The sequence below is a fragment of the Stegostoma tigrinum genome, chromosome 23 (genome assembly GCF_030684315.1).
Source record: "Stegostoma tigrinum isolate sSteTig4 chromosome 23, sSteTig4.hap1, whole genome shotgun sequence".
NCBI classification, from domain to species: Eukaryota; Metazoa; Chordata; class Chondrichthyes; order Orectolobiformes; family Stegostomatidae; genus Stegostoma; species Stegostoma tigrinum.
This window is the reverse complement of record NC_081376.1, coordinates 10,560,320-10,586,482: the sequence shown is the minus strand read 5'-3', so window position 1 is coordinate 10,586,482 and position 26,163 is coordinate 10,560,320. Positions and strand designations below refer to the sequence as shown.

General features: G+C 43.5%; 1 long non-coding RNA gene across 2 annotated transcripts in view; it reads left to right on the top strand.

The window, feature by feature from the left end:
• Window positions 1–26,163, top strand: part of LOC125462509 (uncharacterized) — a 94,344-nt gene that overhangs the window by 50,966 nt on the left and 17,215 nt on the right. For both annotated transcript variants that reach the window (XR_007249668.2, XR_007249669.2), the window contains exons 2-3: window positions 12,617–12,755; window positions 17,718–17,795. This is a non-coding gene — a long non-coding RNA (uncharacterized LOC125462509). The remainder of the gene's footprint in view (window positions 1–12,616; window positions 12,756–17,717; window positions 17,796–26,163) is intronic.

The following is a 26,163-nucleotide window of genomic DNA, read 5'->3' as shown; positions in this document are numbered from 1 at the left end:
GATATTTTTATTGCATGAGGGCTGAGTGCTGAATGATTGCAAGTGGGCTTAGATTGGTAGAGATTTCACCTTGAATTGGTATTCTTGCAAATTGTCCTGATGAGTGCAAAATGAAACCACTTGCCTGAATTGAATCTCCACTCCTTGAAGATTGAGGTTTGTGGGTGATTGTTCCAGTCCTTTTTGCTTGGGGATTAGAGGTTAGTAAAGGAAACGTGTAGCTGTGTACACACTTGCAGCTGGTAGTTATGAATTTCCTTGCTTTTGGGCTGAGCGTACTGTTTAAACATATTTAATTGCACGTTTAAAATTTTGTAGGGGCTGGTTTCTGCTTCTAGGCAGTGCCGATGCCATGAATTAGATATTGCACTCATCTCCAGCTCAGTTTAGGCATTGGTGACCAAATTGGTTATGCCAGCAACCCTTGGTTGGGACCTGGAAATGCTTGCATGCTGGGTTGGAGTTCTGGCCCTGTATATCACGATGTTGGAATTGAATCTGTGAGTCTTGCGCAAAACACTCCAAAAATACCATTCTCAATGCTGATGTAGCAGACCTGCAAAAGGCTAAAAGACAAGAAGACTGGTTTCAATGAAGGGGAAAACATTTATTTTCCTTCTGTCAAAATATTCCCACTTTTGAATGAGATAACACCTCGCTTTCGTCTGTCACCATGCTGATTGCTCAGTTGTAATTCCAGCAGGGACTGGCTTTTTCGAGGGAGAGCTCCTTCCACCTGGTCAAACCTCACTAATCTAATCAAAGAACATGTAAAACGAGTTGTACCAAATTCAGATTACACAATAGCATCGGCAGCACGGGTAATTCAATCCTCGCTCTGGGATTAGGGAAACGTGGTCAGCCATGGGTGATTGAACAATGACAGCGGCCTCCTGGGACAATGAAGTGCCTGTCAGCAAGGTGTAACCTGGGATTAGCTGCACAACATGCTCTTCCACAGCGCACCTGGGTCTGCGGATACAGCCTGCTTTGTTTTTTGAAGGAGAGGAGTATTAAGATTGCAGGCAGAAGATAACCAACTGAGCAGTGAGATTGGAAGAGGATGGCAAGCAGGAGGCTGGAAGAACACAGCAGGCAAGGCAGCAACTGGAGCAAAGGAGCAGTCAATGTTTTGGGTATTACCCTTCTTCAGGACTGGATGTGGGGGTAGAGGGAGCTGCAGATAGAGGGGGAGAGGGGTGGAGGTGGAACAGTGGTGACAGGTAGACACTGGTGGTAGGTACAACCTGGTTGGTCTGAGGCAGGGATGGATCTGATTGGTGGCTGGAAGGGAGGCTCAGAAGGTGGAATTAAAAGGAGGCGGTGAGGCTGGAAGGGAAGCTGGGGGATGGATAGGAAGATTATTTGAAATTGGAGAACACAATGTTGAGTCCATCGGGCTGCAGGGTGCCCAGGTGGAAGATAAGGTGCTGTTCCTCCAATTTGCATTCTGAGTCACTATGACACTGGAGGAGGCTGAGGACGGATATGTTGGAGGGGGAGTGGGGGATGGGGAGTTGAAATGGGTGGTGACCTGGAGGGTAGGTTGGCCGTTAAGGGCCAGGTGAAGATGCTCAGCAAAACAGTCACCTAGTCTAAGTTTGGTCTCACGGATGTAGAGAAGACCACACTAGAATGGAGGAGACGTAAGTGAAGTTCTGTCTCATTTGTAAGGGCTGTTTAAGGCCCCAAATGGAGGTGAGGAGGTGTCGTGTGGGCTGGTGTTACATCTTTTATAGTTACAGGGGAAGCAACAGGGAGTTGGAGTGTTGGTGGGGAGTGTGGCGTGAGCTAAGGAGGGGCGAAGGGAATGGTCCTTGTGGAAGGCAGAGGGGGGTGGGGAGTGGAAGATGTTCCAGGTGATGTGGTCTAATTGGAGTTGATGGAAATGTTTGAGGAAAATGAGGCCACTTTTGGAATACGATATTCAATTTTGGTCTCCCTGCTATAGGAAGGTTTTGAAACTTGAAAGGGCTCAGAAAAGATTTACAAGGATGTTGCCAGAGTTGGACGGTTTGAGCTGTAGGGGGATGCTGAATAGATTGGGGCTATTTCCCTGGAGCATTGGAGGCTGTGGGGTGACTTTATAGAGGGTTATAAAGTTATGAATAGTGTGAATTGCCAATGTCTTTTCCCCAGGTTGGGGAATCCAAAATAAGAGGGCACAGGTATGAGGTGAAAGGAGAAAAATTTAAAAGGGATCAGAGGGGCAGTGTTTTCATGCAGAGGATGATTCACGTATGGAATGAGGTGCCAGAGGACGTGGTGGAGGCTGGTACAATTATAACATTTAAAAGGCTTCTGGATGGGTACATGAATAGGAAGGGTTTAGAGGGACATGGGCCAAGTGTTGGCAAATGGGACTAGATTAATTTAGGAAATCTGGTCAACTTGAATGAGTTGTTTCGAAGGGTCTGTCTCTGTGCTGTGCAACTTTACGACTCTACATAAGTACAAGTCGTTATTTGGAGGGAGAGTTTTCCTGTGTATATTGCTGGATAAGTATGGGGTAATTCCAATTTTTTTTTAGTGTGTTTATGATTTCTAGACGTTCAGCCAAGTTTACCCTTTCTTTTCTTTTATTTTTTCAGAGCTAGATCTAGTAAAATGCGTTACATTTTCTTCTTATCCCACTTAGAGTTTGGGTGTGAAATTCTTGTGTTGTCTGTCTGCAGCTGACAAAGTGAACTCCTGTGTACTCAGAGTCCAGAGCAAATTTCAGAGCAGGATTATTGCAAGGTCAGGAGGGTCCATGTCAGTAAGGACACACAAGGGAACAGAGTGGAAAATCGGAGGCATTCCAAAGTAGGGAGAGACAACAAATAATTAAAGACCTGTTAAGATAAAAGGAATTTCATTATCTTTATCCTGACAGAATGAAATGAGGTTTGACTGGAAAAGGTAGTCAAAGTGTGAATCAGGGATAAGCAGGTCACTCTTGGCTGTTTCTGATTGAGCCTTCCTAAAGATATTACAACAAAACACATGCAAGCTTCCAGCTGGCCAACCTCCTTTTCATTGAGACCAACCAGGGTTGTCAATCAACAGAAGTTTCAAGGGAGCTTGAAGGATCCCTCAGAGGCACAACCCCTAGACATCGTGGATATTAGGTGGAAGACTCATGCATCAATTGAACACACTACTCACAGTCCTATTGGACATTTGCTACATTGCCTGAAACTGTTTTGTTTTATTCACTTGCAGGTTCTGGTGTATCGTTGATTGACTGGCCTTTATTCCCTAATTGCCCCTTGAGAAGGTGGTGAGCTGCCTCTTGAGCTGCTGCAGTCCATGTAGAGCCACAATGCCCCGAGGAAGGGAATGCCAGCATTTTGACCCAGAGACAGTGAAAGAATGATGATATATTTCCAAGTCAGAATAGTGAGTGACTTAGACGGAAACTTGTAAGCAGTGGTGTTCCCATGTATCTGCTATCCTGGTCCTTCTAGATGGACTGGTCATGGGCTTGAGAGGTGCTGCCAAAGGTTCTTGTAGATATGCTGCGACTGAGCTTCAGCGGTGGAAAGAGTGGATGCTGGTGGATGTGGTGCCAATCAAGTGAGTTGCTTTGTCCTGGATGAGAGAACATGAACATAGAATATAGAACATTACAGCACAGTACAGGCCCTTCAGCCCTCGATGTTGTGCCGACCTGTCAGACTGATCTGAAGCCCATCTAACCTACACTATTCCATGTACATCCATATGCTTATCCAATGACGACTTAAATGTACCTAAAGTTGGTGAATCTACTAACGAGTTGGCAAATCTACTACCGAGTTGGCGAATCTAATGTTAAGCTTCTTGAGTGTTGTTGGAGCTGCACCCATCCAGGCAAGTGGGGACTATTCCATCACACTCCTGACCTGTGCCTTGTATATGGTGGGTAGGCTTTGGGGAGTCAGGAGGTGAGTTATTTGCTGCAGGATTCCTGACTCTAGCCCTGATCTTGTAGCTGCTGTGATTGTTAGCGAATCAAGGCTCCAGGCTAATTTGTAACCCTTCCACCTGTTGGGGAATGAATCTGTTCTCTATGAAGACCAAATCCCAAATCTTGGGACCTATTGCCTCTGGAAGATGATTTTATATGCGCTCTCACATTGCTCACATTATACATTACTCTCACTCCAAACAAATATCTTCATCTACAAAAATCGGCTGTTTCCTCATTTTGGACTCACCCACAACAGTTAAACATCCTGTCAAGTCCACCATGCCAACACCATTCAGAATTCTACAAAAGTCAACAAACTTCAACATTTTGCTGTTCTAAACTCCAGTAAAAAAAAGCTGAGCCTGTCCAATCTTTCCTCACAAGTCAACACACCCCTTCCAAGTATTGATCTCATAAATCTCCTCTTAACTGCCTCAAATGTGTTTGCATCCTTCCGAAAGTAAAGAGAACAAAAACACAGGTGGTATTTGAGATGTGGTCTCACCAAAACATTTCATAACTGAAGCATAATGTCCGCACTTTTGTGTTCGACTCCTCTTGTGATGAAGGATCACATCTCATCAAATTTCTTAACCACTCACTGCTCCTGCATATTAACCTTCAGCACTACGACATCTAGATCCCTCTGCACCTCAACATTCTGCTGTTGCTCTCGGTTTGAGCAATAATCTGCTTTATTATCCTTTCTGCCCAAGGTGAACCTCACATTTCCCACATTGCACTCCACTTGCCCAGATGTTTTGCACTCTTTTGTGTCAATATTGGTCTGCATCCTGTTTGTCACATGTTAGTCATTAAGTCAAACTGTTTTTGTCACTGATTGAAAGTCACCAGCCTGTGGAAAAAGTTGGTGGAAAGTGCGGAATTGTTTCACACATTGACTTAGCGACTTTTCCTCCCCAGGAGTTGAAAAATTCCTTCAGTCCTGCTGCTATTTGAAAGGATTTGCATGATAGAAATTAGGTGCACGTTACGGGTAACAAATTAAACATTACCACCAGGGCCTTTGGGAGACAGAGATAACAAGGTGTAGAGCTGGATGAACGCAGCAGGCCAAGCAGCATCACAGGAGCAGGAAAGCTGACGTTTCGGGCCTAAACCTCTCTTCAGAAAATTGGGAGACAGTTGGAAGGACTTTACCCGAGATTTTGTGATGCGAGCTTTTCAAACGTTGCCAAATATTTTGGACTGAGTCAAAACAAACAGTAAAATGGAGAGTCCTTTGTATTTTCAAATGTGGGTTTGAGGATCTTGCTGAGCTCCCATTTTTGGGAACAGGAAACAAATGTGCTATTTGGCTGGAAGAAGGGATTGGGAATCTGTCCCGAAGATCTCATGGATTTTAATTTTCTTACCAGGAACAGTGGGGTGAGGATGGAAGTGGGGAAGGATGGGGATGAGTCAGCTGCTGGAGGTAGCTGAAGGGTGTGGGAGCTGTTTTATTTTGTGTGGGGAAGGTGATAGTGTAAGGGGGAGGAAGGGAGGTTTGTGTTGAGGTCTGCAGAGGGCGAGGGGGAGGGGAACGGAAGTCTGGGCATAAGGAACACGGCTAAAACAAGGAAGCAGCTGCTAACAGTGGCGTGTGTCCAGTTCCAATAAATTCCAGCTCAGCTGCATTCTTGGCAACAAGTGAAAACCTATTTTCTTAGAACTGTTTAAAGTAACTGTTGCTCACAGCATAACCGAACTGCAACTCTGGCAAAAGAAGCAAATTGCATCCCCCTGGACAAAAGGATAAATTACTAGCAAGATGACAAATCATTCACTGGAATTTCCGTGGTATTTTAAAGGGGCAACAGTGGATTAATCCCACCTGCTCACTCAGGCTGCTTCTATTATTACAATGCAGCTCCGTTCTCTTAAGCATTTCAATCCTCCCAGTATTTATTTTGAATCCAGACTCAGTGATTGCAAGAAGTAACTGTGTTATTAACTGATTCCCTGAAGATGCATTTGATTCTTGTGCGTACCAAATTGCCTTTAACATCCACCTTGCCATCCTGTCTCCGCTAGCCCACAGTGGGAGACAGGCACATGGGAGCCAAATATCTGACCATTGTCAGGCGTTCGACTGTGGGTGGCTTCACGGTTGTTCTCAGTTATCCCTGTCTTTACCTGACAACTGTACAGGAGCAGCAGGACTAAATTATCATTGCGTTTACACGTGCTTACATGCACTCATATTTGAGAAAGGAGCCTTGATTGGCTCTTCCTCTGGCTCCCCAATGATTACATATAATTAGAATATATTTTGAAAGTGGCAAACACACCATCACCAAACTGTTAAGGCAATGACAGGAAGACTCAGGAGCAAGCTAGCAATTATTTTGTTTAGATTATTAGAATGGCTCTGATCTGAATGCAAAATTCCAATGCAAAAACTCACTTCCCAGTCACTCCCATTACAGAAATCACTTATCCACGCATGTGTAACCGTGATCAAAGCTTGAAGTCTTTCTCAATAATCCGTACCTGTTTGCTGAAATATTTCTATCATGACTTGAGCACTAACATCCCATGTTTTGTGGCAGTGTACTGTAGGTCTAAGTGCAGTGTGATTGATTAAAGGAAGAGACTTACATACATTGGTCATTGTTTATAGGCAGCTTGTCGAATAAATCACTGTCCGAGTGAAATATTTCTTGGCAGTCATTGAAACTCTATGTTTAATCATGGCCCAACCGTAGAAAAAAAAGACAGAAATGAAAGGTATTGTCAGATTTGATGGATCCTGTTTGAAATCAGACTGCTCAATGGTAATTAGGAAATGACAGTGTACTTTAGAGACCTGCACTGTACTCTTGCACCACCAAACACCACCACAACCTCAACACCTTCTAACAGCTGGTCAGATCTTGGAGCAACATGGTTCCACAGTCACTACTGGTCTGGTGCCTTGTCCAAGACTTGGTTGAAAGATTTGCAGGGTTTGCAGCTCATTATTCCTGGGATAGGGTACTCTGATGAGATAGAGAAGAGGATACTTGGGCAACACGGCAGCTCAGTGGTTAGCACTACAGCCTAACAGCACCAGGGACCCAGATTCGCTTCCAGCTTCGGGCGACTGTCTGTGTGGAGTTTGCACGTTCTCCCCATGTCTGTGTGGCTTTCCTCCGGGTGCTCCGGTTTCCTCCCACAGTCCAAAGATATCAGCATGGACGAGTCGGGCCAAAGGGTCTGTTTCCGTGCTGTACATCTGTATGACTCTGTGTACAGGTTAGGTGGATTGGCCATGCTAAATTGCTCATAGTGTCCAAGGATGTGCAGACTAGGTGGATTGGCTGTGGGAAATGCAGGGTTACAGGGGTAGGGATACTTTTCAGAGGGCTGGTGTAGACTCAATGGGCTGAATGGCCTGCTTCCATACTGTACGAATTCCACGATAGAAGAGGAAGTAGCGCGGGGAGTTGCAATATTGATAAAGGAATCAATAATTCAAGTGAGGAGGGACGATAGTCTGGAAGGATCATCAAATGAGGCTACGTGGGTGGAAGTAAAAAGAAACAGATAAGAGGCCAACAGTATGTACTACAGGCAACCCAGAAGCCAGGGACAGATAGAGGATCAAACAGGCAATTAAATTTCAGTGTAAAGAATAATAAAGAGTTAGCGGTTGGGAATTTGAACACCCAAATATTAACTGGGATAGTTTTAGTGTGCAAAGCATGGAGGAAGCAAAATTCTTACAATGCATCCAGGAGAACACTTATAGCCAGTACATAGAACACCCATCAGGAGCAGCAGCAGTTTTGAACCTCAGGTTCTGAAACGAGTTTGGACAAGTGGAAGGCACATCAGTGACCAATTTGGAGATAGTGACCATGATTCATTTAGGATACTCATGGAATAAGACAAGGATGGCTGAGTAAAAATGTTGAAAACTAGGCACAGGCTAATTTTACCGAGCTAAGATATATACACCAGGAGCAGCTACTTGCAGATAAAACTGAGAGAGCAATGGGAGACATTCAAGGAGGAAGTAGTGACCAAATATGCTCCTGTAAAGGCAAAGTGTGGGACCAAAGTTGGAGACCCCTCGAAGTCAGGGTCTCAAAAATGTTTGGATTAAGAAAAAAAGAGAAACTTACATCAGATATTGAAGGCACAAGGTGACAGAGACATTAGAGGGGGTTAAAAAGTATGTAATGGGAAACTAAAAAGGAAATTAGGAAAGCTAATAGACTGCATGAGAAAGCATTGATGGATGAGGCAAAGAAAAATCCAAAGTTTTATTTTCAACATGTAAAGAGTAAGAGAATAAGTAGGGAAAGAGAAAGGGCTGTTTAGGCACCATAGAGGTAATACGTGAACAGAAGACATGGTCACAGTTGGACATAGCAGGAACTGCAGATGCTGGAGTCAGAGATAACAGTGTGGAGCTGGAGGAGCACAGCAGGCCAGGCAGCATCAGAGGAGCAGGAAAGCTGATGTTTTGGGTTGGAACCCTTCTTCAGAAATGGCAAGGGGGAAGGGGGCTGTGAAATAAATAGAGAGAGGAGGGGTGGGGCTGGGGAAGGTAGGTGGGGTGGTGACAGGTGAATGCAGGTAGGCAGTGGTGGGGATTGAGGTGGGGGGGTGGATAGGTGGGAGAGAAGATGGACACGTTGTGCCAGGTCAAGGAGGCAGGGATGAGAGAGATGGTTGGTCATGGGATGAGGCCAGGCGTGGGAAGATTTTAAAACTGGTGAATTCTCTGTATAGGCCATAGGGCTATAGGCTCCCGAGATGGAATATGAGGTGCTGCTCCTCCAGTTTGCGGGTGATGTCATTGTGACACTGGAGGAGGCCCAGGATGGACATGTCACCCAGGGAGTGGGAGGGAGAGTTAAAATGGTTGGCAGCTGGAAGGTGTTGTCGTTTGTTGTGTACAGAGCGCAGATGCCCTAAAAAATGGTCTCCAAGTCTACGCCTGGTCTGACCGATATAGAGGAAGCCACATCAGGAACAGTGGTTGCGATAGACCAAGTTGGTGGGTGTGCAGGTGATGTGGGAGGTTTGTTTGGTGCCTTATTTGGAGGTGAGAGGGGAGGTGTAGGGGCAGGTGTAGCACTTCCTGCAGTTGCAGGGAAAGGTGCCAGGGGGGTGGTGGGGCTAGTGGAGAGTGTGGAGCAAAGGGGGGAGTCGCAGAGAGAGCAGTCCCTAAAATGGTGAGAATGACATGTTGGATGCAGTTACATGAGGACAAGGGGGATTCTGAGTTAATTTGTGTTGGGGGTAGGGGATGTCACAGCAGAAGTGTGGTCGCCAACCATTTTAACTCCCTCTCCCACCCCCACTCCCTGGGTGACATGCCCATCCTCCCCTCCCTATTTTTGAAGAAGAAGTCCTGATGAAGGGTCCTGACCCAAAACGTCAACTTTTCTGCTCTCCTGAGGCTGCCTGGCCTGCTGTGTTCCTCCAGCTCCACACTATGTTATCTATGGTCACAGTTTGGAGTCATAGAGTCATGGAAACAGACCCTTCGGCCCAACCAGCCCATGCCGACCATAATCCCGAACTAAACTAGGCTCATCTGCCTGCAATTGGCCCATATCCTTCTAAACCTTTCCTATCCATGGTACCTGTCCAAATGCCTTTTGAATGTTGTCACCGTACTTGCTTCTACCACTTCCCCTGGCGGTTCATTCCACATGCACCACCCTCTCGTTTCAGGCTCTTGTACCTTGGAGAAAAGACCTCACCTAATCACCTTAATCTGTGCCCCTTGTGATTTTATAAACCACTGTAAGGTCACCCTTTCAGGCTCTGAGACTGCAGCCTAAACTGCCTCCCCTTATAACTCAAACCCTTGAGGCCCAGGACAGTCTTCACATTGGAAACGGGTGATGCAAGTATTGGTATCACAGTGGAGGATTCTGCAATTTTAGACTAAATTGACATAGACAGAGGAGGTACGAGTGGGTTCAACAGGTTTAGAAGTGGATAAGTCCACAGGTCTGGATGAGATGTATCCCAGGCTGTTGAGGGAACGATAGGGAAGATATCAGGGGCCCCTGCCAGTAATTTTCAAACCCTTTCCAGCCACAAGTGAGATGCCAGAGGACTGCAGGATGCTAATGTTGTCCCGTTATTTAAAAAGGAGGGAAGGGATAGACTAGGAAATCATAGGTCAGACATTCTAACCTCAGTGAGGGGCAAGTTATTAGAGGGAATTGTGAGGGAACAGAATATATCTGCATTTGGAGAGAGACAGAGTAGTCAGAGATAGGTAGCACAGATCTGTTAAAGGAAATTGTTGTTTGAAAATTTGATTGATTTTCTTTGTGGAAGGAACCAGGAGTGTTCATGGGGGAAGTGATTTGATATGGTCTATGTGGACTTTAGCAAGGTTTCTGATAAGGCTTGATAAGCAATGAGGTTATACTGGAACTGTATAACACATAGATTAGACCACAACTGTGTGCAGTTCTGATCCCCACATTATACGAAGGATGTGGTTACGCAAGAGAAGATTTACCAGGATGCTGCCTGGGCTAGAGGGTCTTGGATATGAGGAAAGATTGGACAGGCTGGTGTTGTTGAAGACTGAGACAGTTGTGTAAAGTTATGAGAGACATCGAGGGGGTGGATAATGAAGGCATATTTTCCTTTTGTAGAGGGTCAGTAATCAGGTGACAGAGAGTTAAGGTAAGAGATAGAAGCTAAGAGGGGCACTGAGGAGAAATCATTGCACTCAGAGCGTTGTGAGAGTCTAGAACACTGCCTGAAAAGGGGTTTGGTCAGAAACCCTTGTAAAATTTAAACAGTGTTTAGATATTCACTTGCATTGGCTCAGCCTCCAGGCCAAGGGCGAAAAGCTGGAAAATGGGATTACAGTAGTTGTAAGGGGAGGGGATGGCTGAGTGGTATTATCGATGGGCGGTTAATCCAGAGACCCCAGTAATGCTCTGGGCACCCGGCTTCAGATCCTGCCATAGCAAATGATGGAATTTGGATTCAATAAAAATCTGGAATTAAGAATCTAATGAAGACCGTGAATCGATTGTTGGAAAAACTCACCTGGTTCACTAATGTCCTTTAGGGAAGGAAATCTGCCATCCTTACCTGGTCTAGCCTAAATGTGACTCCAAACCCACAGCAACGTGGTTGACTCTGAACTGCTCTCTGGGCAATAAATGCTGCCTGGCCAGTGGCACCCTCATCCCGTGAATGAATGAATAAAGAAAAAACAAGTCGTTGTAGATCAGTGCAGACATGATGGGCCAAATGGCCTCCTTCAGTGTTGTAAATGTTTCGGTCTAAGTGCCATTTCATGGGTCAGACTAGGTACTGAATTTTGTTCCCATGTGTGAGGGATTAACCACATTACTGTTCAAAAACAAAAGCACCCAGGTAAACCAGAAAGACTTGCATTTGTATAGCCACTTTCACCGCCTCAGTGCATTCCAAACGGGTTTACAGTCAAAGAAGTAATCTTATACTGGGTATCTTCTTTTGTGCCCAGCCGAGAGTGTTCAAAGGTGGGCATGTGTTGGATGCCCAAGCCATAGCACTGCACAGTTAGGAAGAGGCCTTTTGGCCCATCAGGTCTGTACCCCTAAAAAAACTACCATATACACCTGTCCCACCCTCCAGCACTAGGCCCATTGCAATGAATGTTATGACCATCCAAGTGCTCAGCCAAGTACATTTAAAGGTTATGAGGTTACCTGCCTCAGCTACCCTCCCAAACACTGAAATATAGGCACCCAACACCCACTGGGTGAAAAAAACCTTTCCTCAAATCCCCTCTATACCTCCTGACTTTCCCTTTAAAATTATACCCACCCCACCCGCTTGTTATTGACACTTCATCTAAGGGAAACAGCTGCTTTCTATTCACCCTGTCCATGCCCCAACACACTATTTCCTAGATAACAAGGTATGGAGCTGGATGAACACAGCAGGCCAAGCAGCATCAGAGGAGCAGGAAGGCTGACGTTTCGGGCCTAGACCCTTCATCAGAAATTTCTGAAGAAGGGTCTAGGCCCGAAACATCAGCCTTCCTGCTCCTCTGATGCTGCTTGGCCTGCTGTGTTCATCCAGCTCTACATCTTGTTATCTCAGATTCTCCAGCACCTGTAGTTCCTACTATCTCTGAAACACTATTTCCTAGGTTTGCTCTCAATCCCTGCCTCTAAACCCACTTTTGAGGCACTGCAATAACTCAGCCCCGGCTCAGAACCAGCAACAGAAGCCCTCTCTATCCATGAAGCAACAGTCTAATGAAAAGCCCACGTTGTTATCCAGTCTGTAACCCAGCACAGACCTTCCTCGTATAGTTCACTTTCATAACTAACAAGGGAACTTACAGGAGATCAAATCGGTATGTTCGATAGCAAGCAACAGCAAGCACGTTATTTTGTTTGTGGTAAATTTTTACTGGAGTGTGCGTGTGAATACTAAAGGGAAACAAATCATGAACAGTGGGTACGATCATGACAATTATATTGTACAGCTGGAACTGGGTAGGACCAGAACTCCATTCAACAGTTATTAACAGAACACAGAAGCACATTACTGAATACTATGATTACCCAAATAGGCTGAGCATACCTACCTTCCCTTTTAGGAAGTCTTGGTTGGTGTAGGAGTGCTGAGTGTGGGGGAGAAATTCCATCCTGGAATGAATTATTGTGAATGGCACACACATAAACTAACTTCCTTTGTTCTTCTTCCCAGAACTCTTGGCACAGTTGGAGTGGTTCTACACTGAAACCAACACAAAGCAGATTCTACATACATTTCTCATGATTTCAACCACAGTCATTGGATAGGAGAAAAAATTTGAACCAGCGATCGAAAGAAAAAGAGGAAGAATGTGAGTCCTGAGTGGCCCTTGCACATTCTGCTCACACACCTTTGCACTCCAAAGCTGTTCCACTCCCAGTTCCCGACTGAACCCCTCTTTGCTTTGCAGCGTCTGGGACAATGCCAACCTATCACAACATCAATGTACCACAAACACTATTCAGCAGGGATTATATTACAGGCAATGAAAAGATGGAGTGACATGCCCAATAACGTAGAATGAGAACACACCAAACAATGCTGTTAATAGCCTCGCTGCTGGCAAGCACCTTAACTCTTACAACAGTGAATGGCTTAAAAGGCAATTTTTCCTCAGTATTAACAAACATGCGTATGGCACATTACCCATTTTCAAACACACATATAGACACAGGGTAAGAAAGCAGATTTCCGTGTTAAGTAAATTGACTACTGGAATGTTGAAGTAATAAAGATACCCATCAAGGGACTATAAAAAAATTAATTAAGATTAAAACTAAATTTTCTAATTCTGGACCCAGATAAATATGTTTTCACAATCAGAGCTTCTAATGTAAGAACTATCTTTATATTTATTTTGCATGGGCCCTATGATTTACTGAATGAAATCCATGTGACATTACATTAAATCACGTTGCATTCTTCTGACTAAACTTTGAAAGAACATTGATTGTAAGACACATCTCAGGGATATGAATGGCGCTATGTACATGAGTCGTCCAGTTCACTGATTGGCTGGCGTCAGGTTGGGGCCCTCAGAGTAGGCAAAAAGGCAGCCAATCAATAATTCCAGTCTTTTGATGATAGATGCCTTAATGCTACAAATGTTCCTGTTGTAAAGAAAATGACAAAGTTAATGCAAAATTAATCCAGCACTGAAAGTGTTAAATTTACAACAGAATCTCAGCAGTATGAGAATTTGATATTTAGCCAGAGGCAAGTTCTCAGATGGTATTGCAGACAGTGAGGTGTGAAATGGCCTTAGTACCCTTGCTAATCTTGCATCTGTGAGTTTTTTTTACTTCTAAATTCAACCTCTTGAAAGAAGGGTCTATTATTTCTGTAAGATGAACAATGCACAATAGCAGTCTGTTTGTAACTGTTACAGAGAGGAAGATAATTTCTTAAAAAGCCAACATGTGATCAGACACAGACACTCAGGAACAGCTCAGCACTTGGTGGGCACAAGAAGGGGTTGTGTTCTAAATAGAATTCCACTCAAAAGTTGAGACAGAAACACTCCAAACCACTCAGAAATTATACTGTGTTGTGAGCATAATCTTTTTAACAAGTGTTTGTTAGAATGTCCAATTGTTTCTTAAAGCGATTTTAAAAAATGTATTATTAAAGTAAAATTGCCACGTTATACCTATCTTTAATTACCATATACTTTATTTTATAGTACTCAACGTAAACCAGAATTGATTCTTATTTAAAAATTGCAATTATTAAAAGATTATAGTTTCATACATAAACTGTCATGAGGCCTGACATAGATAACAATGCCTTAGAGTTGTTAAGTTAGGAAATCACATACTGATATTGGTTGGATGTTTCTGCTATTACATATTTGCTGATATATTTGAATCTGTGATAGTTTTGCCAGTTTGGACACTCATACAGAGGAGAACATTTGAAGGAGGAGATGTCGTACAATCAAAGGGCCATAACCCTAACCCTAACCCTTCGATCCAACATGTCCAAGTTTTTCAAAGTAACCTTGTCCCATTTGCCTGCGTTTGACCCATATCTCTCTCTAAACCTTTCCTATTCATGTACCAGTCCAAACGTTTTTTGAATGTTGTCACTGTATCCGCACTTCCTCTGGCAGCCCAGTCATTGGTGAGTTGAAGCTGACTATGCTCCTTTAATGTTCTCAAATTTCTTTTCCTTGAGGTATCAGGTTAACAAGATGGCGGCAAGTAGGGCTCTTGCGTTGGAACTCGTTTACTCTGACTACTTCTCTTTTCCTTTTCTTTCCATTTCTTTTCTTTTTTTTCACTTGCTTACTTGTCCTGAGCTTGGACAGCATCGAGAGCAGACCCAAGGTGCAGACTTCGAGCAGGCCCAGTGTAGAGGAAATTGAGCCCTTCTTTACTTTTCAGGAGGAAGCACAGGGCCCGGATTCAGTGGAGGCGGTAGTAAGGTAGGCCGAGTGGCAAAAGATGGTGCCTGAGGATCTGTGACTTTGATGTTGGTTGGGTCATGTGTAGAAGGGAGTGAGGCGGTGGTGGAGGGATGGCAGTGCGGGTGTCATTGATGGTGATGAGCTGGCTCAGGACTGATGGACTCTTCTTCATGCTATATCTTCCTTCTCTGACAGTAGGAACTGCCGATGCTGGAAAATCTGAGATAACAAGGTATGGAGCTGGATGAACACAGCGGGCCAAGCAGCATGAGAGGAGCAGGAAAGCTGACGTTTCGGGTCTGGACCTTTCTTCAGAAAGGTCCAGATCCAAAACATCAGCTTTCCTGCTCCTCTGATGCTGCTTGGCCTGCTGTGTCCATCCAGCTCCATACCTTGTTGTCTCATCTTCCTTCTTTGCTATTTTTCCCTTATTCTTTAATTATTCAAAATGGCACCATTTCGAGGTGACAAACAAAAGCTTTTCACCATATTTTATTATATTCTCACTGCAAAATGCACGTGACAATAAAATCAAATCAGAGCCAAATCTGGATATTTTGACTCATCTGGGGCTGAAGATAATTGAACCATTGACACTGTAGTGTGTCTGCTCTGGCCCTTCATTGTTAAATAAGCCACTGCTTATCTGACTAAAAGGGAACATCTTGCAAATAATGGCCCTTTAGAGAACTTCAGTGGTCTGTTTGAGAAGAAGCATAGGTCATAAATAAAGATTGTAACCATAAGAACGGTAAACTTTTGAGGGATAGCAATTAAATTGATGCTGACAAATCGAGTTGATCTGTTAACAGAAATGCCAACAGGGAGTAAGAAGTTTTCAGCCCTATACAAAACCGCTACACATCCCTAAAAGACAAAAAATCATACATTCAATTAAGCAACAACTGTAGTAAACAAATGGAGCAAAATGACTGTATCAAGCTGAGAGAGAATGACTGCAGATGCAAAGATACAGGGAAGTCCAATGGACTGAAGGAGCTGTAAAAATCAACAAATAAAGTATCAAGGTGTAATAGAGGAATATGAATCAAAACCCTTAAATTAGTTTGCAATAAGAGATAATAAAAGATTGTTTGCATCATTAGTTATTATCTAACAATGGAAATGTGCTGGAGAAAGAATGCATTGAATAAAATAATATAATAATCACAGAGGATTTCAACTACCCTGATATTAACTGCACAGAAGAGGTAGGTAAGAGGGATAAGGGAAGGGAGTTCTGACAATTTACAGTTTCTCAGCTCGAATCTCAAACGCTCAACAATACTGCCTGAGATTGAAATGCTGGCAGGTTCGGTTGAGATATTCAGGGTGGAATTACGATTGTTATCTGAAAAGGAAGAATATGCAGTGCTGCGTGGAGAAAGTGGAAAGAAGGAGTGGCACTAGGTAATTTGCTCCTTTGCAGACCCATTTGGATAACCATTACACAGTATCGCTCTGTGATAGAAGTTTTTGCTATCACAGAGAGAGTGGTATTGCAGACTGTGCACCTATTAATGACAGATGAAAACTGGATATTGAGGAATTAGATGATTTCTATCTGCTTATACAGTACAGGAATGAATAAACAAGGGAAACTAAAAACAAGTCAAAGAAGGAAATTATTTGCTTTTGTAAAATTTTTAAAACTAATAATTTGGAAATTCAGATTGGAAACTGTGCTGCTGGATTGTTCCATTAATTAGAGAGGAGATACTATTAGTGAAGGAAGGTTTATTCTGGAGAACTCAGTGCTCTGCACACTGCTATTTTACCACAGGCTCTCAGTTTAAATGTAGCACAAATGGACTCCACCAATCTATTGCTTAGAAGCTTCGGGAGTCTTTAATCTTCTAATTGTTTCCCTTTCTGACCTTCCAGGATCACTTCAGATTGACTTCAGGCCTCCAGTCCTGGCTTTATTCTCTTTCTTGACTTATATGTTGCCATCATCGAAAACATGGTGATTGGCCTTGATGTGAATGTTGACACCGGCCTTTATTTTGCCACAAACTGCATCTAGTTCTGGGTTATCACCATTTAATCCAGCTTCCCATCTGACATTGAGACCAGATAAGCTGGAACATCCTCAAGATCAAACGCTGACAAAACCTAAGAACCTGCCTCAGCTCCTACCAATCTTTCCCTTGAATCTTCCTGGAAGTCTCATGGGTTAGGTCAAGAGGGGTAGAATTTTGAATTGTGGCTTAATCTTGATCTCACCTTCTCCCTCTGGCTACGATCTCCCAGGAGGTTCAGTCTCTGCTTCTATTGCTCCCTGTTTGGTACAGAAATCTATATCCATGCCATCTAGGCTGTGTGTTTCAAATATGTTTCCACACAGCACATATAACTAAGCTGGAGTGTGGTATTGCATGACTATAGACAGGCCTAAATCTCCTTCTTTTTCCCAGCTCCCCACTTCTTTTTGAGCCAGAGACCTGGCTTGAACATTCTCATCCCTAATCTCCTCAATATTCATTGTCTCAACACTCAGGCTCACTCCAGACCATACACACTGCTTCAGGCTAACCCCAGAGAAGGGTCTAGGCCCGAAACGTAGCTTTTGTGTGCAGGGTCGAGGCCCGAAACGTAGCTTTTGTGGCTCTCTGATGAAGGGTCTAGGCCCGAAACGTAGCTTTTGTGCTCCTGAGATGCTGCTTGGCCTGCTGTGTTCATCCAGCCTCACATTTTATTATTCAGGCTAACCCCTTTCAGTTAACGTTGACTTTGCTTATTTTCATAGCCATTCCTTGCTCTTTGAAACATCCACCTGACCTTTTTTCAACAACTTGTGAGAGATCCTTGTCTTTCTCTTCCTGAATCCCTCATTTTCTATTTTCTGTCTCTCTCTTCGTCCAGAAAGAACACCAAGAGATGTTGACGAACACTGACTGGATGATCTTTGGAACAATGAGCAACTATTGTTTAAAGCCTCCTGTAAGTATGGTGAAGGATGTTTCACAAACAGAAGGCAATTGCACCAAAAGGAACTCCAGTAAAATAAAATTACAATGGGTGTTAAAACAAAATTTACTTCCACTTCAACAGCAAAATAAAACAAAATTTACTGGCACTTTAAAAACATAACAAACAATGGACAATTCAAAAACATTATTTATAACTAACAGCATCAAAACAATCATTTAGTCCATTTGACATTAAGAGCAAGAGATTTACTAGAGAAAGGTTTGGGCCTCTTAAAGATCACGGATATCGTCTTTGTATTGAACCCCAGGAGATAGAAGAGACTCTAAATGAATATTTTGCATCAACTTTTACTATGAAGAAAGAAATGGAGTCTAGAAAATGCAGAGAGATAAACTTTTATGTTTTAAAATCAGTTAACATTAACAGAAGAGGAAGTTTGCGAGGTCCTAGAGAACGTAAATGTGGATAAATCTCCAGGACCTGATCTAATGTATCCCAAAATGTTGTGGGGGATAAGGGAAAAAATTAAGAGACCCCTTGCAGAAATATTTGCATCATCTCTAAATATAGGTCAGGAGCCTGATGACTGGAGTGTGCTTAATATTGTACCTTTGTTTATGAAAGGTAGTGAGGAGAAACTGGGGAGCTATAGACCCATGTTTCTGACTTTGGTTGTGGGCAAATTGTTGGAGGTGATTATAAAAGATAGGATTTCTGGACATTTAGAGAGGCAGAAATTGGTTAGAGATAGTCAACATTGTTTTGTGCGAGGAACATGTGTCTCACAAACTTGCTTGAGGTTTTTGAGGGAGCTACCACAAAGGTTGAAGCTGGCAGAGCAGTTGATGTTATTTATTTAGATTTTAGGATAATCTTTGACAAGGTTCCGTGTGGTAGACTAATTAGTAAATTTAGGTCACATGGGATCAATGCGAACTTGCCAATTGGATACAAAATTGGTTTAAAGGCAGGAGACAGAGAGTAATGGTGGAGGGTTGCTTTTTGGACTGGAGGCTTCTGACCCATGGTGTTCCGCTAGGATCGGTGTTGGATCCTCTTTGGTTTGTCATTTATCTTACTGATTTGGATGAGAATATAGAAGGCATTGTTAGTAAATTTGTGGATGATACCAAAACTGGTGGCATTGTCGACTGTGAGGAAGGTTTTCTAAGCTTACAAACGGATCTTGATCACATGGGTAAATGGGCTGAAAAATGGCGGGAGGGGGTTCAATCTGGATAAATGTGAGGTATTGCATTTTGGTTAAACAAACAAGCGTAGAGCTTATACAGTTAATGGTAGGGCCTTGGGTAGTGTTGTAGAACAGAGAGACATAGAGGTGCAGATACATAATTCTTTCAAGTTTGTGTCACATACAGACTGGGTGGTTAAGAAGGCATTTGGCACGCTTGCCTTCATTGCTCAGACCTTTGAGCATAGGAGTCGGGAAGTTATGTTGAGGTTGTACAGGACATTGGCGAGGCCTCTTCTGGAGTACTGCGTCAAGTTCAGGTCACCCAGTAATAGGAAGGATATTATCAAGCTGAAGAGGGCTCAGAAGAGATTTGCCAGGAAATTAACAGGTATGGAAGATTTGAGTTATTAGGAAAGGCTGGATGGGCCGGGACTTTTTTCACGGCAGCACAGGAGATTGAGAGGTGACCTGATAGAAATTGATAAAATAATGAGAGATATAGATAGAATTGATCGTAGTTGTCTTTTTCCTAAGATGGGGAATTTCAAGATTGGGGGCACATTTTTAAGGTGAGAGGAGAAAGATTTAAAAACAATATCAGAGGCAAATTTTTTACAAGAGGGTGGTTCACGCTTGGAATAAACTTTCTGAGGAAGTGGTGGATGTGGGTAGGATTAAAACGTTTAAAAGACATTTGGATGGATATATAAATAGGAAAGGTTTGAAGGGATATGAGCCAGGAGCAGGCAGGTGGGACTAGTTGAGTTTGGGATTCTGGTTGGACTGAAGGGGCTGTTTCCATGCTGTATGGCTCTATCAATCTATAACATCAGTATTAATGCTCTACATGTACTTCAATTCGCTCTATGCCATTGACCACAATAGAAATATCTTCCTATCCATTTTCTTTTACATACATTAGTTAGCTTCCCTTTAAATACCTCACCCCCACAGATTCTTTAAACAGCATAACCTCTGGGACATTGGGACCTGCCCAATGATTGTCAATGTTTCTCTGGGCTGGTACAGTGCAGAGCAACATCTGCACAATATCACTGTGGCATTTTGTTCCTGTATATCTTCATTGCACGATGATTTAGGAGGGCTGTGGGAACATTTGGGCTAGAGGCAGGCAGCCTCAGCATAAAGAAAGGCTCGAAAACTCAAATGTCAGCAAAGTGTGCTGCATCTCTCTGAGCGCTGTAGGTGGCCCCAGGAAAGTGGATGCAAGAGGTACGATGACTACAAAACGATACACTCAGAATCCTGACAATCTGCCATCTCCCTGTGCAACCTGGAGGCGAAGACATCCAGACTCCCGATGACAGACAGGAAATATTGCAACTGATGTGCCAATCACATCACTGCTTGCAGCTGTGAACAGCTGGCTATACTGGTGAGGCAAAGGAGACACCAGCTGAGCTGTTGGTCTCCAGTGCCAGGTATCCATAAGGGTTTCGCCTTTATACTGCCAACCTACACTCCATAGGGAGGAGGCTCAGCAACACTGTGTGCCCAGGGCCCTTAATTTACTTCCATATCAGTGTTAGTCTTCAAACTAATAAATTGGGGATCTGAAATATCTACACTGTTTGTCAGTTTCCCCTGTGTGACACACCACTCTTGTGGGTTAAAGAAAACAGGAGTGTCTATCTGTGTTATCTATTGCATTTTGACAATGCACAACTTTTACGTCTATGTCTCAGAGCCTCACATCAGGCTTGAGGTTTGAAACAGATCTCAAACTGAGGCTCCATCTGCCCTCTCAGGTGGTCAAAAAAGATACCTTAAGGACGTTATTGATAAGAGCGAGAGAAATTTCCCCAGTTGTTTAGAACTAGTTAACACTAGATACACAGACAAACACAGATCCTTATCACATTGCTGCCTTTTGGGAGCTGACTGTGTGAAAATTGGCTGCCGTAGTTCCTAGATTACCATAATTCAAAAGCATTTCATTGGATCTAAAAGAATTTTTGGACAATCTTCTTCAGTTTCATTTCTCTCTGACCTTGTTTCACTCCTCCTCCCTCCTCCTCTCCATCTGTCAAAGTTAGCGCTTTTGGGGCTGTGCCAGTGCATCTCAGCAATTTAGCACGAATCAGGAATTTTGACTCAGTAATGTACAAAAAATCTGCATGAAACAACTACTTGCCTTCATTTAGTATCTTCAATACATCAAGAACACCCAGAATACCCTTTAGGCTGTTACCAAAATAAATTGACAACTAACATTATGTTCAGACAAATGACCAAACATTTTGACTGGAGAGGTAGGTTTGAAAGATTGACTTAAAGACGGGCAGACAGAGAGGTTTAGGGCCTAGGATCAGCGAGGCACGAGTTCAAATACTACAGCCTATTCCACTATACTGGGTAATGACAAATCACGTTCTCAGACAGCTGAATACAAACAGCAGTAGTGAAAACCCGTGCTTCTATTGCAACTTTAACACAAGAGTACACCTTGAGGAACATTATTAAATAATTGGATGGCAATAGTGGTGTGATTAAAAACTGGGGAAAGTGCCGGGGATTGGAACAAACGGCTATCTCAGAGGTTTGTAGAATTGGAGGAGGTTACACTCAAAAGAAAGGGTGAAGCTATGGAGGCATCTGCAAAGTTGACATTACTGTATCCTAAACCCAGTGAGCACAAGGTGAGTGGGGGGTGGGGAGAGAGATGAGAGGAACTGCCGATACTGGAGAATTTGAGATAACAAGGTGCAGAGCTGGATGAACACAGCAGGCCAAGCAGCATCAGAGGAGCAGGAAAGCTGACGTTTCGGGCCTAGACCTTTCATCAGACTTGATGTGCTATCTCACTTCTATCAATGCTAATGAAGGAGAGGGGAAATTAGGAGACCAATGATAATTAAAGGAAGATGAGAACATTAATAGGAGAAGATAAAGATGGTAAAGATGTGTAAATCACAAAGGACAGACCTGAGGCAGTATTGAAAAGGTGTGAACACATTGCCTGATAAGTTTGAGCAGGTGATCGACCGAATGATCGAGAGACGAACTTACGGAACAGAGATTTGTTGCCGTCGGGTTGGAGCTCAGCTCCACTGGTTACATTTTTACCCCTAAAATAAAAGGTTGGAAGCTTAAACGTGACTCCAAGTGTGAAAACACCAGAGTTGATGTCCTCTGGAGCAGACAGCAAAATGAGGTCATTTGCAGTTCCCATGAAAAATAACGATTCCTTTGTTGATCTTGAGGGTAAATAGACAGTTCACTCTGTGTCCCAGCCAATTTACTGCCTCGACAAGAAATAGCTACATTTTTCTGCAGGATCTTGCCAAACACACCATGGTTGCCAAATTTAGCATCATTTCAATGGTCACTGAATTTCAAAGTAATCCATTGTGCATGAAATATTTTGAGAAGTCCCTGCCAGATATGATGAAATGTTTTAAAAAAATGCACGTCTTTCTTAACATAAGGAGATCATCATTGGGATACAAGTTCAGCTTTGTTTATAGTCTGGGACTTGGGAAAGTGGAGGTACAGGGGTGACTCTACAAACCGGCACTGTCTTGGAGAGCTACATCGCATTGGGGGCCTCAACATTATCAGCTGTGTCATGGAGGCTTCAAAAATCCAGGACGTGACATCTTCGCACATTCAGCGATGACTTCCACTCCTGCCCATGCCAACAGTTTGCAATTGGGCATCACAGAATCCCTGCAGTGTGGAAAGAGGCTATTTGGTCCATCAAGCCTGTGAAGAGCATCCCATCCTGACCTCACCCCCCAACCCACCTTTGTAACCCTGCATTTCCCATGGCTAATCCACCTAACCTGCACATCCCTGGGAACTATGGGAAATTTAGCAAGGCCAACCCGTCTAACCTGCTTTGGGCTGTGGGAGGAAACCCACACAGACACGGGGAGAACGTGCAAGCTCCACACAGACAGTCGCCCGAGGGTGGAAACAAGCCCGGGTCCCTGGTGCTGTGAGGCAGCAGTGCTAACCACTGAGCCACCAGTGGCCCCTAAGTGCCCCACCACTCAGGGAGGCATTCCAGAGCCTGCTGGAGGAATGGGACAAGAAATAGCTGCAGTTACCTTTGCCGGTCAATGAAACTGTCAAGATTTACTGGACCTATTCTAAAGATCTGTGCACATTTTTCCCAGTGCACTTGCCACTTTGGACTTCAGGTTGAGAATAAGGAAACCCTGTGCTTGGAAGTCCCTCTGTATCCTACCACAATGCCATTGGATGCAAACATCCTTGTTTGGATTTAGCTTACTGGGGAATGGGTTGGAAGGACTGCAGATTTACACCTTTGTGTTCTTTACCGCCAAGTGAAATAGACTGAAATGCAGTAACTGGAACAATGAATGATTCTGTGTTTCTGAGGTACGGGTTACTACTGAGAGAACCTGCACAAAGCTCTTCTTTTCCTTCTTTCCTCCACTTCAACTTGAGCCGAAACTGTTCCAGCAAGTGGATCAGCTCTCGTTACTCAAAGGCTTTTGCCAGTTCACATTCTGGAACAGGATTTCAACTATATGATACCAGAGCAGCTTCACATGGGCGATGCCAAGAGAATTATCAATAACTGCCCATTAATGTAACAAAATAAAACATATACAGCATCCACCATGACCAGCTATGCACACTGCCAAATGCTGGAATAATGAGGAGTGGGAACTAGAAATGATTTACCCCCTCCCTTTGCAAATTTGTATTGTTGACAATTGTATCCCTCCAACTGCTGCTGGGATTTAGAGCAACTACACCACTGAGGTCTGTATCTGGGATCCCTCCTGCCCTTTAAGGCCTGGTTCCGCAATGTTGAGTGTATCACAGGGAATTAATAGCACAGAAATAAGCCATCCTTCCCCTCATAAGATTGAGCCTCTCCCCACACTATTTGCTTCACCTATCAACATATTCCTCTGTCCCTTATTCCCGGGTGTGATTTGTTATTTTCAATACATCTGCGTTATTTGTTTCAATAAGATCACGCTGAAAGTCACACATGTGCTCTGAGTAATTAAGTTGCCCCTGAATTTCTTAACAACTACGTATACATATTTGTAGGGCACCTTTAACATAATAAAACATTCTAAGAGCCTTCAAAATATAGGACTACACTCATTGCAATTTATTAGAATGAGGGGGGATCTTCAAGAAACAGGAAGTTCATTAGCTTCAGAGATAATGGGAACTGCAGATGCTGGAGAATCCAAGATAATGCAGTGTGAAGCTGGATGAACACAGCGGGCCAAGCAGCATCTCAGGAGCACAAAACCTAACGTTTCGGGCCTGGACCCTTCATCAGAGGGCTTCAGAGCTCTCTGATGAAGGGTCTAGGCCCGAAACATCAGCTTTTGTGCTCCTGAGATGCTGCTTGGCCTGCTGTGTTCATCCAGCTCCACACTTTGTTATCCAAGTTCATTAGCTTGATTCCCAGAGCTGAGGGAGTTGGCTTATAAGGAGAGATTGAGTAGACTGGGACTCTATTCATTGGAATTTAGAAGAATATGGGGAGAATCTTACAGAAACATATTAAATTTGAAGGGAATAGATAAAATAGAAGTCGGGAGGATGTTTCCACTGGTGGGTGAAACTAGAACTGGGGGCATAGCCTCAAAATAAGGGGGGAGCAGATTTAGGACAGAGCTGAGGAGGAACTTCATCACCCAAGGGGTCGTGAATCTGTGGAATTCCCGGCCCAGTGAAGCAATTGAGACTTCCTCATTGAATGTTTTTAAGACAAAGATAGACAGATTTTTGAACAGTAAAGGAACTAAGGGTTATGGTGAGTGGGCTGGTAAATGGTGCTGAGACTATGAAAAGATCAGCCTGGATTGTATTGAATGGTGGTGCATGTTTGAGGGGCCAGATGGCCTTTTCCTGCTGCTACTTCTTAATTTTTATTTCTTATTCCACTTAACCATGTAAAGAAATAAGGCCGTGTGACCTCATAAAGTCTTGATGTCAGAAGTCAGGTACAAATGTGGTGAGAGCTATTAAGGCTGTTCTAGAGTTTAGGGCCTGGGTAACTCAAGGTACAGTCACCAGTGGTGGATCAGTTAAAACCACGAGTGTTCCTGAGGGCAGGGTAATGGTGCTAGAGGAGATAACAGAGACATGGAGAAGTGAGAACATAAAGGGATTTGTAAACAAACAGGAGAGGCATGGTCCGACTGGGAGCGGATGCACTGGATTTATTCATGACAAACTTTTAATTAGAACCCTCTAAATCTGGACACCTTCAATAGTAGAGATATCATCTCCCTGACTGAGCAGCTTCATAGTTTTACAGACTTCCATTAGGCCGTATCTCAACTGTAGAAAGGAAGCTAAGCTTGTTCATCCTGTACTGATAGTTGCAGCCTCTAGTGCTGATAAAATAAGCGTTGAAAAACTTGCATGCATGGTCTAACGTCTCATTCAGTTTTCAAACGGTGTATAATGTACTGTGATGCAGTGAATTTGCAGAAAGCCTTCATTGAGACCGTGAATGAAAGGCTGTTTCAGACACTTATGTATAAAGCAATTACAGTAAAAGCTGAACTGCACCTCATGTGTTCCTCATGCCTCAGATTTTTATGATGCTCCCACTGTCCACGGTCCTTTAGCTTCACTGCTAACCTAGGAAGACTGGAATTACTTGATGATAAAAAAAGACTTGGCTTTTACTACCCTGCTGGCTCTATGTTCGAACAATACTGCAGTTGTCGATCAATCTTTCTCAATTAGTCTACAGCAGACTTAAAGAAATGTTCTCATTTATATAGTTCACCAACTCAGGGCTCCCCAAAATACTTTAGTCAGTTATGTATTTTTTTTAACTGACCAACGAAGTTTCCTTTTGACTTTATGGAAATGCCAACTTGGGTCACAATTAGCCTTCACAAATGTCCATGCAGCACTTGACTGGATATTCTGTGTTTTTGTGATTTTGATTAAAGGATAAATATTGGCCAGGACACTGGGTTACCTCTCCTGCTTTTTATCAACAGACGGAAGTTGCCTTGCTTGGAAAAGTTTAGAAACTAAAGGCCCAATTCAGACTTCCAAACTCTCATCATTTTCCATGAACTTAGTTGCTGGTGTTCCCCTGCCCCCCTTGACTCCTAACTCCAACACCCTCTCCAGCTTCGAGTTTACAGATGATACAAAGATGGGTGGGAGGGTAAGCTGTGAGGAGGATGCAGAGGC